This window comes from Phalacrocorax carbo, chromosome 2, assembly GCF_963921805.1.
Source record: "Phalacrocorax carbo chromosome 2, bPhaCar2.1, whole genome shotgun sequence".
NCBI lineage: Eukaryota > Metazoa > Chordata > Aves > Suliformes > Phalacrocoracidae > Phalacrocorax > Phalacrocorax carbo.
In genome coordinates this window covers 23,351,775-23,370,205 of record NC_087514.1, presented here as the reverse complement: position 1 = coordinate 23,370,205, position 18,431 = coordinate 23,351,775, and positions in this window count along the sequence as shown.

Here is an 18,431-nt window from a genome sequence, read left to right as displayed (position 1 = left end):
ACATGCCTGCTCCTGGCTGCTTCCTATTCCAGCCAGACACAGATGTTAGTGACCTTTCTGGGAGCACTTCTACTCACCTCGAGGAAACCAGGCACCCCAGGAACAGCCAAGCCCCACTGGGCTGGAGTTAAGCCCCCAAAATAGGAACAGGGAGTCTCTTTGCCATATCTTTTCAATAACCCAGAGCTCCTGAAGGAGGTACCTGCCTGGCTGCAGCTGAGGAGGAGCAAATTCCAGGGCTGGTGGGTGAGGACCAGTCTCAGGGGGGTGGCCAGGGTGGCAGGACAGGGGAGCGACCCATTTGCAGCAGGGAGTGAAAGGAGATTGTGCACCACCTGGGCAGAGGGATGCAAGAAATTAGCTGGAGGTGGGGACAGCAAAGGAGGTGAGCAGGATGATGAGGAAGCATGGGAGTCAGAGAGAGGCAGATCTAGGAGGATGGACCGCCATGGGGAAAGCAGGCTTGGATGAAAGAGCAGGATGCGGTGGGTGGACATGGTCTGAGATCTTACTGAAGCTGATGGAAGAATTCCCATTGGCTTCATCAGGCTTTGTACAACATTCAGAGAGCAAAGGAGCAAATAGTGTGAGCAGAGGAATGCAGAATCCCAAAGATAAAAAAGGACAAGCAGGAATCCTATCAAAAACCATTTCTGCTGACAAAGAATCATCCAAATACATAATGCAAGAGAAGGAAACACAGGAATAAAAGCTCCTTATTCATTGCACCCAGGTGAGATTACGGCATTTTGCAGTTCATGATGACCATAACGATGTCTCCAGCAGCTTGTTGGTTGCTGCTTTAATGGGGAGAGACTGGGAAGCAGAAGGAGGCAAAAAATTTTATAATTTCTTCTGAAAACTATGGACTAAAAGAGGTCTGATTGAGAGTAAGCAGAGCAACTCTGGGAGCATTTCTTTAATTTGATACCATGAAAGGTGAGAAATGAAAATCTGTATTGCTGTTGGTCAGGAAGCAGATGGAAGGTAAATCAAGAGGTCCTGGTCTGAAGTTCTGGGATCTGCAGGCAGCACTGAAGAACTGACCATGACCACGGATGGTTTCTCTCCTGGTCTTTTATGGAGAAGGGTCAAAATATGTCCGGCCTAATGGCAGATGTAATCCTGCCTGCTAGCACCCAGAAGAGGTCAACAGAAGAAGTATCAGGAAATTCAACCCTCAAAGTCCACCAGTGCTTTGAAGAAGCAGCTTTTAACAATGTGTCCTTGAGAATCTCCTTGGATGGCAATAATTGTGACAGTCATTTTGCTCAGGACTGTGGCAAAGGCACAGGTGCCCAGGACATATTCTGGGCCGTAGGGCTGACAGGTCTATACCCTTTACCTGCAGACTCCCATCATGTACCAGAAGGACTGGTTTCTGACAAGAGACTTGCACTAGAAAGAAAACAAACTGCTGGCTTTTGCTTGTGTTGATAAAGAGACATTTGCCCTGCCAGGTGCAAGTGAGGAGGGCACTGATTACAATGACCCACAACTCCTCATCTGCCTTGCCAAGAGATAAGGAGAAGATACCATTTGAGATAATAAGAAAATGAGTATTGTAACCATAACTCTGCAGTACCGAGGCAAACTTAATGGAGGGAGGGTGATGGGAGGGAGGCAAATGTCCTGACACAGGCGGGAGGTCCAAGCTAGTAGCCAGCCAGGTAGAGCCCCTCACCAGCCCCAATGCTGCCTGCTCCCAGCAGATCTCCCAGTGATTCAGGGATTCAGCTGTACACAGGATTCAAACCCTGGACTGACATAGCACACCTGTGGGTGCCCTCAGTGCAGGACAAGCTCCTGCCAAAACTAGCCCTTTCCTGGTCACCAAAGTCGAGTAGTCACAAGGCCAACCAGACAGGCTTGAATAGCTCCAGTGCCAGTGGAGTTGTCTGGGCTAACACAGACTTCACCATACGCAGTGTGTCATGCACAGGAAAGCTGCATAGCTGTACACATTGATGGAAACCATGGTCCCCATCATTTTTACCCTTGAGTCCTGCTTGTTTCCACAGTGCCAGTTCAAAATTGTTAGAAATTTCAAACATGAAGAAGCCAAAATGCTTATTTTTTAAAAGTCATTTCTGAGAACCCGGTGCAATTCCTTCATGTTTGGCATGTCAACACTCAGCTATGGTTTGTTCAACTGTATTTGATTGTTGTAATAAAGTTATGTGATAAATTAACATGAACACCTGGCTTGTTAACTCCTCTCCAAACTTGTGCCTTCTGCACAAGAGAGGAGGGGTGGTACTAGTTCCTCTGAGATATCTTAGGTCTGATTTTATTTCCCAGTAACCCCACATTCCTCTGAATGGTCTCCATGCCTTGCAGCTCCACCTGATGCAGTGTTGTGTGTCCTGTTTGTCACTGGGCCGCTTGCTTCCTTTTCCACTAGCTGATTCACCGAGACATTTATAAAATGTCAGACCTCCTTTCATGATGCCTTTCCCTCAGTCACTTTCTCTCCCTCATCTTTGCTGACAGCTTAAAGCCTGTTTACATTTCCCATATACTAAATAATTTCCTAGGGGTTGCAGCTTTCTTTAAGCAATGGTTGGAAAAATCTTATTAATCATGTCAGTGGCAATCAAAATTTCATTCAGGGAAAGTGAAATGTAATTATTCATTTTCATCAGGCAAGCTGCTGCCCTGCACCTGAGTTTATTAACCAGCCGGCATCTCTGATCTGGAGATGCAAACAAAATGCTACCAGGTGTCAAAAGGGAGAAAGAGAAAATGTGCCCAGCTGGCCCACAACTTTCTAAAACGGTTCCCTGTGTCTGCTTAGCCTTTCACAACTATTTTAACACGTGCTGTCCCAAAGGGCAGTGTGTGATGCAGGCTGCTTGTGCAGCAAGAAAAATATTTTTAACAATTAAACACCTCTTTTCTGGCCTCAGAAGTAGCTGGCAGTGCTGTGCTGGCTGCCAGGGTGCCCTCGGCAAGGCCGAGTCCCCCGATGCAGGCAGAGCAGAGGGGCAGCAGGAGCCCGACCCGTGATACCACAGGGCACTTTGAAAATCATGCATGCAGCCCTGCATTTATCATCCTCCTTACCCATTGTGGTTTGGGAACTAAAAAGAAACATTAGGCAAAAAAGTCAGGGAATACAACTGGCCATTTAGGTCAGTATTTTACCTCAGGTATGTGGTTAGCCCTTTTATTTTTCCTTTTTAAAAGAGCTAAATCTGGCGTCTGATAAATATTCACATTTTCTTCACTACCAGAAATGTTCCTGAGGCTCAAACTGTGCATTTTAGATGAAGCTGTTAGCCTTAGTGTGGTTCATAACCATAACTAAGCTAATGGAGCATGTAGCTAAAATAGTTATTGCTCTCTCTTGGAACTGAAAAGGCCATTTCAGAAGTTTAAATGGCTTTGGATTTATCATGAAAGGCTTCTTGGAGCTTTATCATTTGCCAAGATAGTGTCAGGAGCTGGCTGCAGAAAGAGACCTTTGACCAAACGTGCAAAGGTATCTTCATGTCAGAATCCAGACCAGTGAAAGAGAACAAAACCAAAAATGGACTGGTAAATATCTCTAAGATGACTGACACACTTTTATGAACTTAAAGGAAAAAAAATCAGAATATTTAAAATAATCAGCCAGAACTCAAGGACTCTTTAGCAAGACAGAGGCACTCCTGGAGGCTCTGGTATTCAGCCACACAACCACTACCTCATCTGAATGACAGTGAGGATGTTTAGACTTCTTTATTTTATTTTGTTAGTGCTATTATGAGTTAATGACCCAGTGAAATTCACTTATCTGAGGCCTTCTGAGTTATTTTCTTCATTAGAAATGAATGCTGTCGACTGGCCAAACAATACCAGAGATAAAGAGCGTATATGACAAAAAAATGAAGTACAGAAAAAAATCAGTAGCAAAAGCCTTCCTATGTGATATTATCAAAACCCTGGGTGCTAGGATTTTGTTTAGTGGCACAGTGGACTAATTACGTATTACTTGGGTAGTTCATACATTATTCACATTATCGGGCACAGATTGAGAATTAAGAAAACACTGCTAAATTAATTTCCTTCCCAAGATTAAATGAGCAGTTGCTCAGGGGACCAGGTCATGCAGAGAATTACCAGAGCTTTGAGAAAAGGAGAAAACAGTGCTGTAGCAGGAAGGCAGAAAATCAAACAGGTTAAAGTACTCATCAGCTACCTTAATTTAAATTCAAAACCAAAGAGCCACAATAGCATGCACACAAAGTATTGCACAGGCCTCTTGAATGTCTGTTTAACACAAGGAGAGCAGTCCCTGGTAGGGAACAGTTCCTCCGGGCAGAGCCTGGATTGATCCATCACATATGTCTTGCTAGGGCTGGGGCTGATGTTGGTGTTTAAGAGATGGGAAGTGGAGGTGAGGAGGCAGTAGCTGGAGGAGGTTGTGTTTGGTTTAAGCTGCACCCTTTCCTATATTCCCTAGTGCTAGCACCCATGACAAGCCAAGCAGAGTGGGGTTGCCTCCGTCCCTTGCGATGTGTCCCGTCCCACCAGGCTGATGTCCATTCATGGGGTGGGTGAACCTCACTGCTGGACCAGCCTGATCAGTCAAAGACAGTGTCTCTTACCAGACCTGTAAGAGTCAAATGCATTGGTTTTTAAGCCCATGGTGGCAAGGCAAGAAAAGTCCTCATTCTTTCCCACCTTACATCCAGCCACACAGTTCGCACAAGGAAAAAGTAAAAATCTCCTTGTGCTTGTGAGATTTCTCAGGGAAACTGGCTTGTCTTTGGATGGCGGAAGCCATTCACATCAGATTCAAAATGAGAAACAAACTTCAGCCTTAACCATGCGGAGCAGCCCTTTACCAACACACCTTGAAGCAAGAATATACGTGAGAAGAAGGCTGTGATCCCTGGCAAGTGCAAGTGTGGCCTTACTCTGTGTGCTCCTCCAGGAGACTCTGTGTCACCCCTTGCCCTCTTTTTTGACCACAAATGGCCTGGGGACAAGAAGAGGTTGGGAAACCTCCACCCCCAAGGAAGGGAGCCCACTGTTTCCTTTCGTACACACCATGGTTATATTATTTATTCTGTATTTTGCATAATTCCTGGATGTTGCTGGGGTAGGTAATGTACATGCTCTCAGGGGAATTTGAAATCCTGTTTGACCCTCAGCACGGGACAGGTTCCCAGCCACTGCGTGTGCTCTCTCGGGTACCCCCGATGGGAATTCCATTTCCAGAGCACTCCTCCTTAGCACCCACCCAGAGGCAAAGCCTGCAAGAAGCTGGCTTGATGGCAGCCCCAGAGCCTCCTGGGGAAGCAGGACCTGCTCTTTTGTCTGTCAGGCAAACTAAGAACAAAGGACGTGAAGGATGAGGCCAACATTTGCAATTAGAAAATGGGAGGAAGGAAAGGATCAGCTTTCCCATCGTATTGATTTCCCAAGGGCATTGCAAGCTGAGCTAACTTTCTCCTAGATTTTTGGCTTCTCTGTCCCACTCTGCTGCTTTCAGCCTGCAGCTTAGGCTCTGTGCTTCGCATAAATAGGAGGAAACAAGCCACAAGCAATGGAGCAGAGGGAATGGTATTAAAAAATGGCATGTTTCCCTGCCTCAAAGGCACTCCTAAGCATTTCTACATACGTATTCACACCTAAACATTTTTCAGTCCCCTTCTTCCCTCCTCCTCTCTTGGGCATTTATTTCTGTAGAGAAGGCTGACAGCTCTTAAAGGAAGATCTAATTAGCTCAGACACAAGTGGATGCTGCATGAGAAAGGGCACTCATCTCTGCTGTATCAGATCAAAACACTTCTGCTATCTGTTGCATAATACACAAAATTGGTCATAAAAGAAACACGAGTCACGAACAACTCAGGAGCTTGCCACAGTCACAAAGACGAATGTTTAACTGATTTGCTGCTTATGCAAGAAGCGAGCACAAACCCCAGCCCCCCTCACCTGAGAGGCACTGCACCGAGCTGCGCTGCTGACACCAGATGACAAGTGGTACTGAGACCTGCCCAGCTGCCACCCATGGCTCGGGGTAACCCAGCTTCCACCTCAGCCTGGAAGCAAATGAGGGATCTAGTTTTATAAGGAAAAATTCAAAAGACTTTAAATGTTACTGAAATACATTTTTGAACACCACCCACATAGCCTTGACTTTTTTGTAATTCTTAAAGAGCCACAACAAACAAAAGTTTAACAAACCAAGTTTACATTTCCTGAAGCCTCTTCCCTTGTGTCCTGCAGCATTGTGGGCACTTTATTGAGGTGTATTTGCTTCAAAATGCACTTAATTTATTCCTTAAGGGAGTAAGAGCCATCCCCCAAATGTACCTCTGAACTCCACAAAAAACTGCAGTTTTCCATTAAAAAACATCCTCAGCTGTTGTAGCTAGAGAGTTTGGGTGAGAAAAAACAGGGTTGGTCACAGCTGGCCTTTGGCTTAAGCCTGCAGCCCTGTGCTTAACCCTCCGCTGCTCTGCAAACACAAGGGGCTCTATTCACTGCCCACGTAACACCACTGAAGTCAGATAAATCGGCTCAGCTTCTTCTAAAAAGAGCATAACACCATTTTTCAAATTTGTAATTCTAAGAAAAAGAAAAAATGTATTGGGCTCCAGACACCACATACAACTGAGTTTCACTTTGTCTGGAAACAATACAAAATTCACATGCAAAGCATAAGGAGGACACAAAGGGCCCTGTCAACCCCTACACACTTGCAACAGAGAGGTCCCCTCTGAGCCTATATAAACACCATATGCACTACTTGGTTTGAGAAATCCTGGGGACAACTATGGCTGGATAAAAACCACCGGGCCAGAAGATAATCCAAGAGAGAGTGAGACAAGCCGACGTGTTAGACAAAGGCCAGCACAGTCCTTGCAACAATCCATCACACGGCATAGCGTGCGCTGCGAGGAGCTTCGCTCAGTCGCTGAAGGCAAAATGCGGACAAAAGATTAATTGAGCCCTAAATAATAGCTCTTCGTGGAGAGATGAATCTCTGCCTTGAAAAGCAACGCACTCGAGTCTGTCAGATCCCCTGACGAACACCAGTGACACCCAACATACAGGAGGCAAGCGGGATTTGCTAACTTCTTGGAGGAAAAAAAAAAGGTATTTAAACAGCACAGTTTAAAAGGTAAATACTCAAAAAAGAGAGGGTATCGTGCACTGTACTCACCTGACAACAGCAGAGTCAAAAACCAAACAAAGGTACTGTGAGCCTCTAATGTGGTCCTTGTCAGGTTTAGATTTTCGGAAATACTGTGAAAGATCTGGAGAAGGCCGCGTAACAGCCTCTCCCTACTTAAAGCATGCCCTGAGCTTAATATCCTGTAACTCATAGACTGTAATGTTAGAAGTAATAATTTTTTACTGCTGTGGAGACATTTTTTTCAGACCTCTCCATGGGTCTGCCACTTTGTCTTGAGGAGCTGCACAACATAGAATCCAACACTGTGATTTAACTTCTGAGTGTTTTAAGAGCAGGACTACATAGTGGCATGGGCAAACAGGAGGGAGACCTCTAAGGAAAGGCTGGATTAAGACTCTGCTGCTGCTCAGAAGCAAACAAGTTGTTACTAATTGCTCGTACTCCATGAGTCCAGGGCTGCTCAGAGGCATGTCACCCATAGGGCAGGGTAGCCCTGCACTGCTTTGATTGCTGACTGCTCTTTGTCATCCCAAGTCACAGGGCAAGTATGACATGTTCAAACTGGGTCCCAACAGCATAGACGTTTCTCAAATGCATCAACTTACCAGATGAGATACATATATATGGCCTTTCACCTTGTCTGCTCCACACACCCTAGTTCTCATGAACAAGCAGTTGGAAGTGTGATACGCAGAGGCCAAGGGCTGCACTGCCTCCCACAGCTTGAACTGCACCTGCATGGTACAGCCATGCCTAACTCTCCAGGCTACCAGATGAGATGGAAATCCCAGTGATGGTGGGGACAACTGCTCAGAGAGTAGCTGTGGGCTGAGTAGCTGTGATGTGCAGGGCACTGGTCCTGAGAGACCAGAGGTGGACTGCTGGAAAAGATCAATTCTGTAAATGAGGCACCACCAGAGGAGTGGAAAACCCTTTGGATGAGAACTCAGCTCTCCTTGAAACCTACAGCAAATCAAACCCTGCACTGGAGAGCCCAGCATGTAGATCTGTAGTGAACAGTTACAACAGTTTGGGGGCTTGGCAGATCCTGGGGGCCAGCAGTCCATAGAGTGGAGACAGGCTCAGATGCTGCTGCCTCCCAAGAGCTGTTTGTTGTTACAGAAAAGGCTAAAAATCCCTGGGGCTCTTGAGGGTCATGATGGGTTCATATCAGTGGACTTTCCCCAACCACATGGAGATGATGCACATTCTCACTCCTCATCTTCCACATGGTTACCTAAGTCTCTCCAGCAGAAAGGAGAAGCACACACTGAGTTTTTGCCACTGAATCCCTGGGGGTGGAAGTATCCAGTCATGGTGAGCCAGAAGGCATCAAAACTCTTTGATCCATCTCCAGTATTTGTTCACCATGGGACAAAACCAAGGTTAAGCTCTGAGGTCTCTGATAATATGGCTCCTGTCCCCCATAAGCCACAACCCGACAAAACTGTTGCTCTCCTGTGACTTGTGGCAAAATTAAAGATTTAATGTACTTTAAACTCATCTTAGACCTGGGATCCTCTGGACCCATAAAACTTCGCCAACTCCATGTGAAACATTGCTCTCTCTGCTACACTTGGAATAATTTTCTGTAGCATCTCCTACCGAAATCCTACATGTGTGTGGTGGGACACAGTGAGTGAGCATGGGGGTAACCTGAAAAACTAACTCATGCTTGTCCTGACTTCCCAGACACATTTGCCATTTACTTCACCTGAATTTGCAAGCTTTGCCAATAGGGTTTCCCAGCCTGTGGGGTCAGTGGAGCTGCAGCAGTTCACGGCCCCTCACTTCCCCAGACCCTTTCACTCCAGCTAGTGCTGCCAGAAGCACAAGATTTACATTTTGCTAAGGGCCTGCTGTGTTTACGCTTTCCAAGTGGCTTATGGGTTTATGGCAGGTTACTGGGAACCGCAAGTGTAGGACAGATTTAAGAGCTAAAGGTCACTTGCAGTGGAGAGCACTTCAAAGTCAATCCGTGTCGACCAACACCTTCACTCTGAAGATGATACACCTGCTTTTGGTGTGGGTCTAAAGCAAAGTGCTGGGCTGCTGACCCTATAAATGCAGAATTTTGAAACTCCTAAACTACTTTTTCTTCTACCAACATAGGTTGCTTTTAACTCAGACTGAGCTTAACAAGGTAAAGCTTTTGAATCTTGTACAAGCTGTTTTGTTACTTTGAAAAATCTCCAAAAATACATAGTTTCCTCAGCTGTACAGCTCTCAGAGGATTTTAATGAAACTCACTAAATTATTCAGCATGAGGTTAACACAAAAAAAAATTCAAAGAAAAGGTATGGATTTTCAGTGTATAGCCTTGTTCTTTTTAAAAATTTCTGCTGTGACCAGAAAATGAAAGTCTGTAATCCTAAAATGTTCTTCAGGTGAACTAGCCAGAGATTGTACTGGCAGGATTCCCTGAACTTGAGGATATTTTTTTCTGAGACTATACCAAGAAAACACAAGGCTAAGAGTAGACACACAAATGAGGAGGATATGACTATTCTAAAATGAGAGCCTGGAGACTTTGCAGTGCCTTTTCCATAAATCTGAGTCACAATGAACAAACCTCTAACAGTGTTTGCTTTGAAGTACTGTTTCACTAAAAAATAAATTAAAAACTATGTGACTCTTTCTATGATGAATTATTCAGCTCATCCAGAAAAAGGGGGGGGGGGGGGGAAGAGAAAAGAAGAAAAAAGCCAGGATGCACATAGACATTGCTCACAAAATACAAGAATAAATCTAATAACTTTTGGAATTTCTATGGAAATAAATTTTAAAGTAGTTTTCAACACAGGAAGTGTGGCCTCGGTTCACATGAAATGAACGTGCAAAAAAACGATACCAGAGGTGCCCGCGCAGCTGCAGCGCAGTGAGCGGCAGCCATCCATCGTGCAGTTCCCGGCCAGAGGAAACTGCCCATTTACCTAATTGTGTGCAGGGTTGTTCAGTTGTCATGTGCGACTCAGTCATTTCTGCAGCTATGACCACATTTTGTACACATCTGTAAGTGGACCTCTGGTCTTCATTTCTCTAATCTGCCCCCTCTGAACAAAGTATAGTATATGTGCAAGAGGGGGACCATGACCTCAAAATTCTAACAGGCATGGGTCATCTTGTGCATGATCAGAGGGAAAAAATTCTGAAGTGATATTAAATCCCCTGAAGTTAAACACCTTTCATTTTCAGCAGTTTATAAACAAGACAGAGACATTTTTATTTTACTGTGCTAATACAGATGGCTTGGATGCTTTTCTCCTCAATTAGAATGCCCAAAATACTTATTTCTAATGATTGTCACTTTAAAGAACAGTATTATACAACTCCCTTGGTACAAATGGATTTTATATAGAGGTTGATGCTTTCTGCGCTATTATGACCACATTTAATTCAAATGTAGTTGGAACGCAGCAGGAAAATATACTACTTCAAAACTCAACTCTTACTGCAGAAGAATGAGATAAGAAATTTGGCTTAACTTTCAATTAGAGCAGATCAGAAAGAGCAGTCAGTATATGAGCATTAATATGTATGAACCTCAATAGCATTTCTATAGATGAAAGCTGTATTCTGTTCACGAGGCGCTGCTGGATAGGAGTGTTTTTGAAGCAGTGTAAGCAAACCCCCTGTGGCTGGGTGGTGGTGGGGACACACTTGGTCCTGCCTCTTCCACCACTGCTGCTGTGGAGCCGCTGCCCGGACAAAAGGAGTGGGTTAGATGGTGGGCTAAGATCATGCCTACCCCAATTACTGCAATGTCCCTTTCTCCTGTGCACCCTGCACAGGCAGTGTCCCTCTGCCTACATCCATCTGGCTGTGAGCTCCCAAGAGATTCTGCCCTTCTGGTCTGTACAGCACTTAGCACCATCATGCGTCTGCCAGCTCCAACCTACCCCTTACATTCCAGATTAAACAAGCTAAATTTGCTGAGACCTGAAATTCAACTTCTAGTGCCTTCAGAAACAATATTTTTCCAGTTTGTCAGAATTGCTTGGGCCTGAGTAAAATCCACAAAAACACCCCACAATGAGTCTTGGGTTGACGCAGCAGGAGTTAAGATGGAGAGGAGCCTCCCAGGTCTTGCCAAAAGCTGGCCTGACCTCTGAAACTCTGAACTGAAAACATGGAAAGAGGCCAAACAATATTCTGTGAAAATAGGGAAGTCCTCAGGAGATGAGATGAATAACCTTTTATAATAGATGCAGAAACATAGTTTCCCTGAAAAAATGGTGAAGAGGGTGGGGTATAAAAGATAACTTCTTGGAGGTCCATTTCAGTCACATCAATGAGATCCAGCTAAATATAGCTTCAGAGACAGCTGCTGTACTCGAGCCCATCAGATTGGCTGTGGAAACCCTGAGCGGCCTCCCTTCCAACCTCTCAGAGCTGATGTTTACAGTGAATAAAATACATAATTAGGCCAGCAGTTGGCAAAAGCCATGATTTATCATATTAAGCAATTAAGAAGCACTGGACTGATTTGGCTGCAGCTCTGAAAAATCTGCATAATGAAACAGTGCCAATTGACATTAAAGATGAACTTTCCTCAGGTCTAATTTCAGCTGCCATTCATGGAGAGACCATTTTCTTGGACTGACTGAGCTGGGAACTTGGGCTGTGCATACGCAGACCATTGCTGGCCATCTCTGCAAGCTGCCGTGGCTGTGGCAGGGCTGTGCCAGCCTGGTGTGAGTGCCTGGGCACTGGTACATGCCATGAGCAGGGGCAAAGCAGCTCGTTCCCATGCCATGTTCGGAGAGCTGCGCCACCAGCGCAGCTCGATGATTTCTGGGGACTTGGGGAGGTTCCTGTGCACTTACCAATTCTCTGCTATAGGAGATGTCCCTTACCAGCATCACTGCTTGTGGGTGCACATCCTTGCCATGCTCCTTGGCGCACAAGGTGCTGGGGCAGGTGCTTGCATGCATTTGGGTCAGTGCAGGGGGGAGGGGGAGGGTAGCCCCCTGGGCTCTCCTGGCTCAGTGGATCTGGCATGGTGGATTAGCTTTAGCTCAGCACCAGCTACCCCAAACCTGTAAAGCTGCTCGCTATCTCTGCATCCCAGTATGCAGCCCTACAGAGGCAAGACTGATCCCACATTAAACTGAGCCTGAAACCATCTTCTCCTAGTTTAGGGAAAGAGAAGGACACTAGCTAAGATGATGAAGGAGCCAAGCCATCACAGTAATGCATTTGTTGTTTGCTTTTTATCTTTGTTCCATTAGTGAACACCAAAATTTAACTCTAATGGAGTCATTTTACCTCTCGCCATGACCCTTTATGGTTTCAGAACAGAGTGAAAGAAATCAAAGCTAAACCACAAAGTTGCATACCCATCATGCGCACACTTACAACTGCTCCCAACAATTTCTCTTTTAAGAGATCCCAACTTTGATGTCTAACATCCTTAGTTAAAAAATGATACATTAAATGTAACATTCTCATTTATGCTGTTTAATTCCAGCCGGTTTAGATAACTGAAGTATTTCAGTTAATTTTGCTCTCTGCCTCACCACACTAACACAACAGTGCTTTGTTTGTAGTCTCCAGAGTTGCAGGCAAAATGTTCAGATTAACTGTTCATGCCTGGAATTGTTAAATGTTTAAGAAGACTTTTGTACGCAACAGAGCTTGAAAGCCCTTATAAAAACAAAAAGTATCATTATTTTAATCGATAACTAGCTGGTAATGGCAGGAATTTTTAAAAGTTAGTATTTATTTCGAGGGTCTGACTTGAGATGCTGTAATGGTCATTGAATTACAGGACCTGTATCATCATTTTGGCAAGGGGGTTTCATGGTAGCACTTTGTATTAGGTTCAGCTCCACAATCACTCTTCATGTCCCCTGGTCATTACTCCTCAGATGAAACGCCTTGGAGATGGAGGATCCCCTGTGTTTTGCCTGCAGCAGCTACACACTGTCAATACTGTTATTATCCCTACCTACACAGGCAGAAAGGATTTTTTGTGCTGTCAGCAATCTGCACATCAAAACATGCTCAGTGCAGAAGCGAGAGTTAATGAGCTGCCTCCTTTGTGCAATGTTATCAGAGATCAACAGATCTGGGTGTATGAAAGGCCTCTGTATAACTAAAGGAAACAATGGAAAATTTTGGGTTATGTGAAATATCATTAAAGGAATTGTTTTTTTTAAGCAACACTTCTGCTGTATGTGTTTTTCTCTTCCAGCCCTTTCAGGGTTCTGAGACAACACAACAGGCATCTTGCTACTTAGCCAACATAAAATTCCTATTTTTTCTAAATTTTTACCTTTTTCCCCCTAAAAGAAGAATGAAATGAAGGCCACTCCAGAAAAACACACACAACAGCTACCTTATTTGCCTTCAAACTCCTCCTCAAAGCTCACCTTGCTGCAGTACTTCCAAAACATGCCATGCCTAGTCACTGACACACCCAAAGTAAACTTGCTGTTTGTCCTTCCTACGCTTTTTTCCCTGTTCTCACTGCTATTTCCAGGCTAGATATAGTTCTTCTGACCAATGTACCAGGTCTCTGATCAACAGGCTGTTTTTTAGGGCAGAAGTGCCTTTGCATATGGAAATGCAGCATGGGTTAACTGCCTAACCCATGTCTTAAAATTACATCATGCACTATTTTGATTCTCTATTCATCCAAGTATCGGCTTCCTGCTTCCCATATGTTCCTTTCCTTGGGTGCTCAAGGGCAAGGAGAGGAGGGACAGATGGTGGGGGATGCTCTGGGGGTTCTTGTTTACCCAGCAATGCTGGGCGCTCGGCAGCGCTCATGGGAGCAAGCAGACCCCAAAGTTGTGTTCATGTTCCCCCTACACCTACCAAGCTATGGGGGAAAGGTGGAGAAAACCATGAAAGCGAGAAACATGTCCCACTAGAGTCAAACTTCGAACTGATTTGATGAAGCAAACATTAAAACCTGCCTTTTTTAACTAAGAAAAATGAAATAATGATTCTGCAATATTTGTATAGCTCTGAGACATCTCAAAGGCTCTTCTCAAAACAAAGCTAATGCTGTGCTGATGAAAATGTTGATTTATAGCCTAAAAGGTGACGTCATCAAATTCGGAGCACTCAGACCTCTGTGCATGCTCTTATTCCTGGAAATAGGAGCCAAGGCTCAATCTGAGAATAAACAGTCATGTCTTTGTACTATTTGATCATACAAGACTTAAAAATCATCTCTTCTTTGGAAGGATGTGACCTAATTTAGTTCCTTCTGCCCTACAGATTGACTCCTTAGAGCAGGTCTGGAAGCTGTTTGACAAACACCATTTTCTTGTAACTACAAGAAACCCTTTCCTCCACGTGTCTCACTGCAGTAGGCAAATCTGCTACATGAGATGTGAGACTAAATAAAAGCTCCGGGCTGGTGCCGCTGGAAGGATGTGCAGTTTACAGCATGGTTGTTTTACTGCCATGGCTTTCTAAGCCAGCTTCTGGGGTGTAAGATGCACCATCAGGAGGAATTTTTCCACTGGCCGAGTTGCCCAAAGGGAAGACAGAAAGCCTTCAGACATATCTAGTCAATATAGCGATATATATATATCAATGAGGGAGCATGACTGTCATTCCCTGAGCAGATGTAACTCTGCAGGCAAAACTGCTGCATGCATCCGGCCAAAGGATGAGGTTGTCATCTGCAAACCTGTGTTCAAGAGCACACTGCAAGAACCATTGTCTCTCAGAGACACCCAGGCGAATGCCTACTGCTTGCAAGTTGAAGTTATTTTCCTTGTGACCATCCCTGCAAACTCAACCCTGAAATAAAAAACAACTTCTACAACAAATGCCTCCGAGGCCCAAACAGATCTTTTGCACACACTGGTGTGACTTCATGGATTTATGTAGGATAAACCACAGATTGGAATCAACTCTTCTCCCTCTCAGTAAGCTCTCACTCCTATTAGGACTAAACTACGTTTCATTGCACACATAGCTGACGTTCTTGCTCCTCTACACTGCTAAGTCTGCACTTACTGGAATTTGTCATGGCCCTGAGATTATAAAACCCTGCAGCTTCATGGTGCTGTACCAGGACCCATTCTGGCCTGGCTTCTGTGATGTCCCTCCCTCTGCACGCCAGTTCCATCCCCTCTTTTTACCTTGGCATAACCCTTGCTCCTAGTTCACTCATTCTTAAGGGACTGCAATCCTTTCCAATGAAGCCAAACAGGTTTTCTGCCCTAACCGACCTGAATGCCACTGGTTCCTTCCCTCCCATCACTGTGTATGTTGGGGATGTATTTTAGGGTACTTCTTTGGGAAAACACTCACCTGAATCTGTGCATTAATCCCATGCTCATAGGAATCCCCTTTCAATCTAATGCATCACTGTCGTGAAGAGTTAATTATCACTGTGTATCTAAAAGGTGGAAACCTCAAAGCACTGTCTTTTTCTTGCAGAATAAAGGTGTGTCTTCCTTATTTCAGTTCCCTGCCATGCCCCTTGTCTGTTTGCAACTTTTTGGCTCTGTGTTTCCCATATGTTAGTGATTAGTTCTGCTGTTACACCCAAGCTAGCAATTTTGCTGTTAAGGCTGAGATCTTGTGGGTTCAAGTGGTGAACCAGGAGGTACTAGTAAATGCATTTGTTAAATAAGTCTTCTTAGCAATTCGTTTAAAAACAGAAAATCAGACATGTAATGAAGGACTTAATTAACATTTTAAACATATTGTTACCTCCTTCTGGCCTGAGGATTAACCAATACGTGGGGTCTTGCCAGGTTGTTTCCACTACAATACAACGGGTGAAAAGAGTCAAGCATTTCCTTAGTGCAGCAATGTTTATTTACTATACAAAATGTACATAGAGTCTTGTTTCCCTGAACACAGAGAACAAACAAACAGGAGCAGGTTCCTTGCTTAGCAGCCCAAGTCTGCCTTTCCAGGGAGCATCATACCCAGAAGAAGCTCTGTGTCTTGGCTTACCCCCAGTGGCTGCTTGCTCCTGGGTCTTTTACTACAGCCTTTCAGTGACTCCGTAAGAAATACATTCCTCTGGGAAGTTGGAAAGTTATTTTTACCCCCGCCCCCAACAGCTGTAATCAATCCATGGCCCAACCCCACGTTCGCCAGGGCCTCTGGGGAAACCCTCCACCCACACAGCTTGGCTTCTCCTCAAGCCTCATAGGCATGGCCAGGTGCTGTGCCGGAATTACACAGAGGTATGTTAATTGCAGCTGCCACTTACCCAACATGAATGCTGAGCTATCATTTGCCTAGTTTTCCAGCAGACCAAGAGATGAAGGATGCGCATTATAGTGATCATGTACACTTTGCAGTATGAGATGCAGACCCGACACCAGCTGTGACTCCTTCAAGTGGATTCTGCCCTTCTACAAGGAGCGTATAAGGACGGCTCAGGCTTTCTCAGCTGATCTGCACCCAGAGTATATATCAATTTCAGCTGTATTGCACCTGGGACATCCTGCTGGTGGCTCAGCAGCCACAGCCAGCCAGGAGTTTCTCCCTGTCTTCTCCTGATGCATTTATACCCACCTCAGTCCTTAGCCCTACGCTTTCTCACTTGTGCTGCTCTACAGACCTGTTGCATGAGCCTCCAGGGCTGTGAAAGCTGGACAGCCTGGGTCACAAGTCAATAGATTCATATGAGATGTTATGTGGTTTTATTCCTGCAAGTCACACGTAGGAATTATAATGACAAGAGGGTCAACTGGAGCCTTTTCTTTGCTATTTTCAGTATTTAACAGTCAGAGCAAATTAATACTTTGAAACACATTCATAATCAAGAGAGAGTCCTGAAGGTCCCTGAGAAAACAGAGCATTCAAGATATAAGGAAGACTCTGGTGCCAGGACAAATTGGTAAGGAAACACCAAGACACTGCTGTAGTCCTACCTGGGAAAACTGGGGGTCTCTCTTGCAGTGGGAGGGGAAGGTGTGCAGGGGTTGAAGCACTTCTTCAGCAGCATCCCAGAGGAAAGTCTGAAAGGCACTGACCTTTCCGCTCACTACAACTTTAATATCTGAATGTAAACATTTATGGAAAGAAATCAGTCAGCAGAAAAGCAGGACTTGTGGTCGTTCAGATCTGGGCTGGGCCAGGGCTACAAAAGAAAATTCAGCCCAGAAAAGACAACACCAAAGCTGCTGAAGGTGCTCATCCATAGTCTGTCAAACTAGGAGTCCAAATCTCCTGTTTTAAGCTCTCATTCAGAAGGAAATCCTTGTGTCTTCAGCAGGGAGGCTCAAAAAATGGGCACTGTTCCTGCTACAAGGCAGATGCCAGCTTCTTTCCCTGTGGGCATTTCCCCATGCCTGCCCCACCGCCCCTGATTTCTGCCCCACTGCAGCAGCAGGAGGCTTGCCTGTGCAGGGCTGGCCCTGTGCACAACCCAGTCCAGAGCCAACCTGAGCACACGCATGGGCACTCACAGGGCTGCAGCAGTGTGGGGAGAGGAAACCTAGCTGTGGGTGAGGAGCAAAGACACCATCCCCTTGCTGCACAGATTTAATAAGCAGTTGTGGCTGGCCAGGTGCAGCATGGGCACAACCAGCAACACCAGAGGCTCAGCTACAGGTAAATAAAAAAAAAATTGCAAATTCTGGTCCTTTAAACCCCAGCAAGTGTGTCTGCCAGCCTCCCCAGTGAGCTCCTGCTCCCTTCCAGGCAGCCCTGATGGTCCCCCATCCCTATGGTGGGAGCTGTGGAGGGGCAGGCAGAGGAAAGGCAGCTTGTACCCACTCTTGGAGTTGCGCCACCTCCCTTTCCAAGCAGAAACCCCACTGATAGGCAGAGGATCAGCTGCTCACTAAGTTACTCATTGAGTGAGTGTTTCCAGCCCCAAAATGCACACAATGCCTTTAAAGAGTGGGAGCAGGGCGGTGGGCTCCCCAATGCCCTGTGATGGAGCAGGCTGCACTTCCCCCTGCTCTCCTCCGCACCAGCAGTATTTGGGCAGGCTATTAATGTATTTTATAGACCTTTAAAATTTGTTGTGGAGCAGAAAATGGCTTTCGGGGAAAAGCAAACACACCCTGTGCTTTCTCAACAATTAAAACTGATGACCCCCGGCTGCTCAGCCAAGATATAACAATACAATGAAAACAAGGCAAAATGTTTCAAAGTGCAAGTGATCAGACCAACAAAAAAGTGTTTTCCCACATAACAGAAGAAAAATAATTATATAAAATGCTGCTTTTCAGAGCTATAGAAGGAAAAGAATGTTTAAAGATGCAGGGGAAGTGGTGATGTTAAAATACAGATCCATAAGCAACCGCTTTGCAACAGAGCATCCAGGTCTAAGAGAGGGACACATGACCTACAAAGTCAG